At 47.9% G+C, this 8320-nt stretch overlaps 1 pseudogene; it reads left to right on the top strand.

Moving 5' to 3' along the window:
* Window positions 1-3314: 3314 nt before the first annotated feature.
* LOC129053643 (cell division cycle protein 27 homolog) lies at window positions 3315-5231 on the top strand (annotated as a pseudogene).
* The last annotated feature ends 3089 nt before the right edge of the window (window positions 5232-8320 follow it).

Here is an 8320-nt window from a genome sequence, read left to right as displayed (position 1 = left end):
GCCCACAGCTCCACCACCGCTGCTGCCATCGCGTCCAGCCCCCGGAACCCTCTCCCCCCACACGTGCTGCAGGCTGACCCCAAACCCTCCAGGTGCCCACCAAGCCCAAGCGGGGCGCCGCCGACTTGGTCCCAAAGGCGCACGCGTGGAGACACGGACAACAGGCCAAACAGTGGCCAGTGGCAGTGCCCCACAAGGCGGAGCTGGGTTTAGTCCCAGACGGGGCCACCATAGCCTAAGCTGGTGAGCCGCCCAGGGAGAGAGGATCAGTGGGCAGGGAGGGGGGCACAGACAGGCAAGGCTAGGGACTGCGAGGGCAAGGGCACCGGGGAGCCTGCAGAGGGGCGGCTCGGGGAGAAACCTCAGGCACGGCCGGGCCACCAGGAAAACACTGCCACGGGATCCCACCACCACAGGCACGAGGGAGATCCCACGGCACTCCATCTAGGATGCCGGATGGCCCTCGGCAGTCACCAAGACCCACTTCATGAGCCCCAGGTCCTGCCATTGGGACCCCAAAGCGACCTCAGCCACAAACCCAATGCCAAGGCCACGTTGCTCATTTCCCGTCCATCCTCCAACCTGGTCAAGCTCTGGGAGAATGATGCGCCCCCCACTTGGGATGCTTCCCATGGCCAGGCGGCCCAACCCCGTGCAATGCAAATGCGGTCGTCAGCACGGTCGCTATTCCATAGGGGAGCAGGCGAAGAGCCAGCTTGCAGTGGAGCGGGTCACTCACCAGGTGAAACGCCGGGCACAGCCACTGCTCGCGCACAGACTCGGAAGGAGGAGGCGTGGGCCACACAGTAGGCAATGAGCCACCCTCGGTCCCCACTGCGGAGGCCGGGGAACCCTCTCTCTTCCCCCCTCACCCTGTCGATGGGGAAGCGGAGGAGTGTCCTCTGCAAGCGAGTCGCTACGGCAGTGCTACCTTAACGCAGAGAGAGGCAGCAGGCCGGGGAATCCGGTACCCCAAAGGCACACCTCTCGGATCGCTAGAGAAGGCTTTCTCACCGAGGGTGGGTCACACTCCCCACCCGCCAGTCACCCCTCGTCAGGCCTGCAGAGGTGCTTAGGGATGCCTGGAGAAGGGGGGGGCTTGCGGTACCAGGAAAAATCTGCTTGAGGCAACCTTGAGCCTTCGCGGTCTGGGCAGGGGACCTCGCCACTGCGCATGCGCGCAATCCCCTAAGGACTCCACGTCCACCCACCTCCTATCTCCCAGGCAAAGCACCTCCAAGTAAACCCACACACAACCAGTCAGAGGCAGAATGGTAGCCCCTCGGCGGCCGGCCGGCACATGCGTCACCTGCCCCAGCCCACTGCGATCATTAACACGCCCCGCGCACAACCGCCAGAGGGGAGCACGGGACCTGCACTCAGCAGACCAGGCGGCGCCCTTCCCTGCATGGCAGGGGTCGTCTCACTCAACCGCCTGAACCCCCACACCAACGAGCTCCCTCAGGACCCACTCGCGGACACCATGGCAGTGACCGGAGGAGGGGGCGCTGGGGATGGGAAACACACACCACCGCTGGGCCTCGGGCACCTGAGTGATAAGCTGGGGGTGGAAGAGGGGAGCCGGGTGCAGTAGGCTCACGCCTGTCATCTCCGCACTTTGGGAGGTGAGGGAAGGTGGATCCCTCGATCCAAGCCTTGGCAACATGGTGAAACCTCGTCTCTAAAAAAATACAAAAACTAACTGGTTTCAGAACCTGGACTCAAAGTTAATAAATAGATAAATAGGCCGGGCACGGTGACTCAAGCCTGTAATCCCATCACTTTGGGAGGCCGAGGTGGGCGGATCACGGGGATCAGGAGATCGAGACCATCCTGGCTACCACAGTGAAAACCCGTCTCTACTCAAAATACAAAAAATTAGTCAGGCGTGGTGGGCGCCTGTAGTCCCAGCTACTTGGGAGGCTGAGACAGGAGAATGGGGTGGACCCAGGAGGCAGAGCTTGCAGTGAGCTGACATCACGCCACTGCACTCCAGTCTGGGCAACAGAGTGAGATTTTGTCTCAAAATAATAATAATAATAATAAATAGATTAAAATTGAAAATTTGAAAGAAAACGTAGCTGGCTGGGCACAATGGCTCACACTTGTCATCCCAGCACTTTGGGAGGCTGAGATGGGCAGATCACATGAGGTGGCCAGTTCGAGACCTGCCTGACCACATGGAGAAATGCTGTCTCTACTAACAATACAAAATCAGCCAGGTGTGGTGGCACATGCCTGTAATCCCAGCTACTCAGGAAGCTGAGGCAGGAGAATCACTTGAACATGGGAGGTGGAGGTTGCGGTGAGCCGAGATGGTGTCATTGCACTCCAGCATGGGCACCAAGAGTGAAACTCCATCCCAAAAAAAAAAAAAGAATTAAGGGCTATATTCTGTTATTTTTGCTTCCTACCCTGAGAAGAACATAATACAGCTGTTGTCTGTCTGCCTGCCTGCCTGCCTGCCTGCCTGTGACAGGGCCTCACCCTGTCTTTCACCCAGACTGGAGCGCAGTGACACCATTATGGCTCACACATTGCAGCCTCAACCTCCCCAGGGTTAGGCAATTCCTCAAGGGATCCTACAGCCTCGACCTCCCAAAGTGTTGGGGTTACAGACGTGAGCCACAAGCACCCAGCCTGAGTTAATACATCTGGTCTCACTACGTCTTAACCACACACTCATGAAGAACTCAAGTCAAGAGAGATTCGGCAAGAGACTCACAGCATTCTCTCCCGAAAGCAGTGAGGTGGATGGCAGACGTGTGTCTCGAGCTCCTAGGGTTTTAGGTGACCATGCGTAGAGGAGAGATTTCCAATGTTTCCAGAGATGCACGAACCACACTTATTCGGGGCATCCGAACACGAGATGGGGTTTCTGACAGCGACTTAAGGGCCAGGAAGGGCCAGAATCTGCCAAGGCTCCTGTCCCAGGGTGGGGCCGATGGAACCCAAGGTAGAGGGAGTCAGCGGTCTGCACAGAGAGAGCTCCAGCCCTAGGCCCCACCGTGCAGACCAAATCAGAAGGAACAGAGTCCTTCGTCCTACATGCCACATCGCTCCACTGAACTTGGGAGCGGATCCGTTTTCCAAACACGAGGTGACTTTCACTTTGCAATGGATCACAAGGGGCCGGGCTTTCCAGAGTCGGCAGGATAAAGAAGTCATTCTGGCTTGGCCTCCCCCATTCCCCGGTAGCTGGTGAATTTAAATGAGCCGAGGCTGGCCGGGCCGGAGCCGCTACAGGGCGGAGGGGGGTGGGTGGGGTGGCGGGTTGCCTGAGGCACTGCAGAAATTGGGCCTGAGCCTCGAGGATGACCGTGCTGCAGGAACCCGTCCAGGATGCTATATGCCAAGCACTAAACCACTATGCTTACCGAGATGGGGTTTTCCTCACAGAAGGCCTTTATGCAGAAGTACACTCAGAAGAAGCCTTGTTTTTACTGGCGACCTGTTCTTGCCGCCCAGAAAAGGCCTATAAAGCATATAGACACTTGAAAAGTCACAGTTGTCCTACACCGCAATGCAAATACCAGCTTGCAAAATGTTGTGTTGATCTCAGTAAGCTTGCAGACTGGGAAAAAATCTTGTCTGGTGGAGTGTTTAATAAGCAGAAAAGCCATGATGATATTGTCACTGAGTTTGGTGATTCAGCTTGCTTTCCCCTTTCATTGTTGGGACATGTATATTGCAAGACAGATCGGCTTGCCAAAGGATCAGAAGGTTACCAAAAGAGACTTAGTTTAAATCCTTTCCTCTGGTATCCCTTTGAATCATTATGTGAAATAGGTGAAAAGCCAGATCCTGACCAAACATTTAAATTCACATCTTTACAGAACTTTAGCAACTGTCTGCCCAGCTCTTGCACAACACAAGTACCTAATCACAGTTTATGTCACAGACAGCCTGAGACCGTTCTTACGGAAACACCCCAGGACACAATTGAATTAAACAGATTGAATTTAGAATCTTCCAATTCAAAGTACTCCTTGAATACAGATTCCCCAGTGTCTTCTATTGATTCAGCTGTAATTTCACCTGATACTCTCCCACTGGGAACAGGAACTTCCATATTATCTAAACAAGTTCAAAATAAACCAAAAACTGGTCGAAGTTTATTAACAGGACCAGCAGCTCTTAGCCCATAAACCCCAAGTTTTGGGATTTTGCCATTAGAAACCCCAAGTCCTGGAGATGGATCTTATTTACAAAACTACACTAATACACCTTCTGTAATTGATGTGCCATCCACAGGAGCCCCTTCAAAAAAGTCTGTTGCCAGAATTGGCCAAACTGGAGCAAAGTCTGACTTCTCGCAGAGTGGAAATAGCCGAGAGGTAACTCCAATTATTTCACAAACAGAAAGTTCTGGTCCATAAATAAGTACAACACCTCAGGTAATGAGCCCCACTATGACATCTCCCCGAAATGCACTGCATCAAAAAACTTCATGACTCTTTACTAGTGACAGTTCCACAACCAAAGAGAATAGGAAGAAATTTAAAATGAAATTTCCACCTAAAACCCCAAACAGAAAAACAAAAAGTAAAACTAATAAAGGAGGAATAATTCAACCTAATATAAATGACAACCTGGAAATTACAAAATTGGACTCTTCCATCAATTCAGAAGACAAAATATCCACAATCACACATCAGATTCAGGCTTTTAATCTACAAAAAGCAGCAGCAGAAGGCTTGATGAGCCCTCTTCATGAAAGTGGGAAAGGTTATTTAGCTTTGTGTTCATACTACTGCAAAGAAGCTATAAATATTTCGAGCCATCTACCTTCTCACCACTACAATACTAGTTGGGTACTGTGCCAAATTGGAAGGGCCTATTTTGAAATTTCAGAGTACATGCAAGCTGAAAGAATATTCTCAGAGGTTAGAAGGATTGAGAATTATAGATTCGATGGCATGGAAATCTACTCTACAACACTTTGGCGTCTTCAAAAAGATGTCTCTCTTTCATTTCTGTCAAAAGACTTAACAGACATGGATAAAAATTCGCCAGAGGCCTGGTGTGCTGCAGGGAACTGTTTCAGTCTGCAGCGGGAACACGATATTGCAATTAAATTCTTCCAGAAGGCTATCCAAGTGGATCCAAATTATGCTTATGCCTATACCCTATTAGGGCGAGAGTTTGTCTTAACTGAAGAATTGGACAAAGCATTAGCTTGTTTTCGAAATGCTATCAGAGTCAATCCTAGACATTATAATGCATGGTAAGTGGTAATGAAGTGTAAAGACAAATCTTGTTGATGGTGCTGGTAGTCACTAATTTTTCTTGTTAGATAGCTCTTTATTGTCATGAATTTGGTTACTAATACTTAGGGATGGTACATACAGGTCAATAACTTCAAACTAACATGTTTTCTTATGAAATGTATGTCTTTAACAAATTCTTCAGTTAACTAATTATAATAGAATACCAGATGATTATACTCAACAGTTTCAGTCTTCTACCAAACTTTTGCAAATACTGTAGTTGTGTTTTGTTTGTTTGCTTGTTTAGTTTTGTTAATTGATTTGTTAGTTTTTCTTCAAACACAGAAATGGTGATTGGGACAAAAAGTGCTTGGGAAATTGGAAAGGAATAGCATAATTCACTTATTGGATAATAGAAAAAAACACTGAAAAATTCACTAGTTGCTGCTTTTTGACAGTGTTCCAGTTTATTGAGTTACTATTAAGGACTTAGTGTACCCTTTTATTTAGCAGTATTTCTGTTTTACTTTTTTGTATTTGTGTATAAGTAGACACATAGGAAATTACTACCCAGGCCATATTGTTATCAACTGAATAACATATGAAAACGTTTGGTCCTACTTCTGCCTCAACACCGTACTTACTGTTGACATTTATTGTATTTTTCTGGACTGACATAAAAGTTTAAATATCAAGAGAAGGCCAGGCATGGTGGCTCATGCCTGTCATCCCAGCACTTTGGGAGGCCAAGGCAGGCAGATCACATCAAGAGATCGAGACCATCCTGGCCAACATGGTGAAAATCCGTCTATATTAAAAGTATAAAAATTAGCTGGGCATGGTGGTGGGTGCCTGTAGTCCCAGCTACTCAGGAGGCTGAGGCAGGAGAATCGCTTGAACCTGGGAAGTGGAGGTTGCAGTGAGTCAAGATTATGCCATTGCACTCCAGCCTGGGTGACAGAGTGAGACGCCGTCTCAAGAAAAAAATAAAATAAAATAAAATAAAATAAAATAAAATAAAATAAATAAAATAAAATAAAATAAAATAAAATAAATAAGTAAATATCAAGAGAAAGTATAATTCTGAAGTCGTAACTCTGTGGAAGCTTTTCTGTCAGATATGGTTATCTTTGGGGTTAATTATTATAGCAGTTGAGTTTTAACACTTGATTTGCTTCTAAATCTGAAGCATTATATTACTAAAATATTTTTTGATTTGTGAATATGTTGTTCAATGGATTATATCTCATTTTGCAGTAGTAGTTGCAGTGCCTGAAAGATTGCCAAAAAAAAGTGCTAGCTTTTGCTGACAAATGTAACAATCAACTTGCCAATATTGCCTTCTTTTCCAATAGCTATGCTCTCCATAATATTTTAAGAACTCAGTTCTTCATAAGGCTTGTGTTTTTTTTTATTTTTTCCCAAGTCTGGTTGATCCTTGTGCTGTTCTTTTTTAAATGTGTATTGTCTGTTCAGCTATTGTACAAGAGTCACATTCTTAAAAACCTTAACCATATCAAAAATTGTGTTTAAAGGAGGATTATTCAGATTGGCAAGTTTTTAGTAGGAGGAGTTTAAATGCTGACATATTTAGGTAACTCGAAATACTGAGCAACTTCATTCTAACTACTAAATAGATAACCATTCTTTTGTTTTCACTTTCACTATCATTAGCACCGTGTTTAATATCTTTTCTTCATCTATAACACAATCATAACGATATACAAAGCCACTCAAATAAAGCAGATATATTGTGCTTTAAAAAAAAAAAAAGTCATTATGTGGCACACAATGAGGTGTGACTCGAATCTAGAATCTCCAGTGAAAACCAATGAAACAGGGTCAAATCCCTTGTCTACCAAAAATAAAAAAATGAGCCAGGCGTGGTGGTGCTGAGGCAGGAGAATCACTCTAACCCAGGAGACAGAGGTTGCAGTGAGCTGAGACCACGCCACTGCACTCTAGCCGCGGGGGGACAGAGCAAGACTCCATCTCATAAGCAAACAAACACAGAAAGCCAATAAAGCTGTTTAACTCAACGTGTCAGGCTCAGGTCTCTTTTCAGGATACATCCAGCACCAGGGGAAACGTTGAGGGGTGGGGTGGAATCTATTTTGTGGACTCAAGGAAGGGTTTGAGAGACAGTCCCACAAACGTGACGGCCTAAAGAAGCCCCTCCGCCCAAGAAGCAATATTCATTTGTATCCTGTAGCCACCCACGAGGAGAATCAGGCTCTCTACAGACCCCCACCCCACCCCACCCCATCCCACCACCCCACCTCATGAAATGAGCTGTCGCTGTGTCAGGCTCTATTCATGCCGTGTGGTTTTGTAACCTCCAGCATTTGTGTGTGTGTTGCGGGGTGGGGTTGGGGTGGCTGTGGACAGAGGAGAGGATAAAGCGGTGGTGTCCCACGGGTGCCCAGTACATGGGACATGAGTGGGTTGACCAGAGGCTAGGGAACTCATCTCCTGTCAGGACGTCTCCCCTCCTGGTCCCCTCTCTGACCTATGCTCCACATCGCAGTTCAGTGGGGATCTTGTGGGTGGAGTCACCATCCCTTTGGACTATAGTCAACGAAGGCCGGGCTCCCAAGAGTCTCCCCAGAGTCGGGGCCTTGGCCAGGCTCACAAGGATGCTGACGGTGATGGTTGGTGATGGTGATGTACGTTGGAGACCTCGGGCCAATGCAGAGGTATCCATTGGACCTCGGTGGGACAGGTCAGCTTTGCAGAGTCCCGTGCATCCTTCCAGAGACTCATCCAGCACTAGCAAGCATGGTCCCGAGGATCCCAGCTCCCAGCAGAAGCACTTTTGTTCACACAGAATCCTGGGCAGGAAAGTTCTGAGCAGGTTTAGACCTCCTAGCCAAAAAGCCAAAGTCACTTCTGGGATTTTTTTTCAAAGAGCCAGTGATTCCACAAAGGGCCATGAGTAGTTGCGGAAATGGAGAGAAGTGCTTGCAGATACATATTTGAGACAGAACAGACAGGGCTTGGTCATAGGTCATGGAGGACATGAGCAGATGCACATTGAGAAAACCCTCCCAGCATCCTAGGTGAACGGAGGTATGATTTTTCGAGACAGTCGAGCTAGAAACAACGCCAGA

The sequence above is a fragment of the Pongo abelii genome, chromosome 23, assembly GCF_028885655.2.
Source record: "Pongo abelii isolate AG06213 chromosome 23, NHGRI_mPonAbe1-v2.0_pri, whole genome shotgun sequence".
NCBI lineage: Eukaryota > Metazoa > Chordata > Mammalia > Primates > Hominidae > Pongo > Pongo abelii.
Note: the sequence above shows the minus strand (reverse complement) of the source record. Positions and strands in the feature narration are given on the sequence as shown.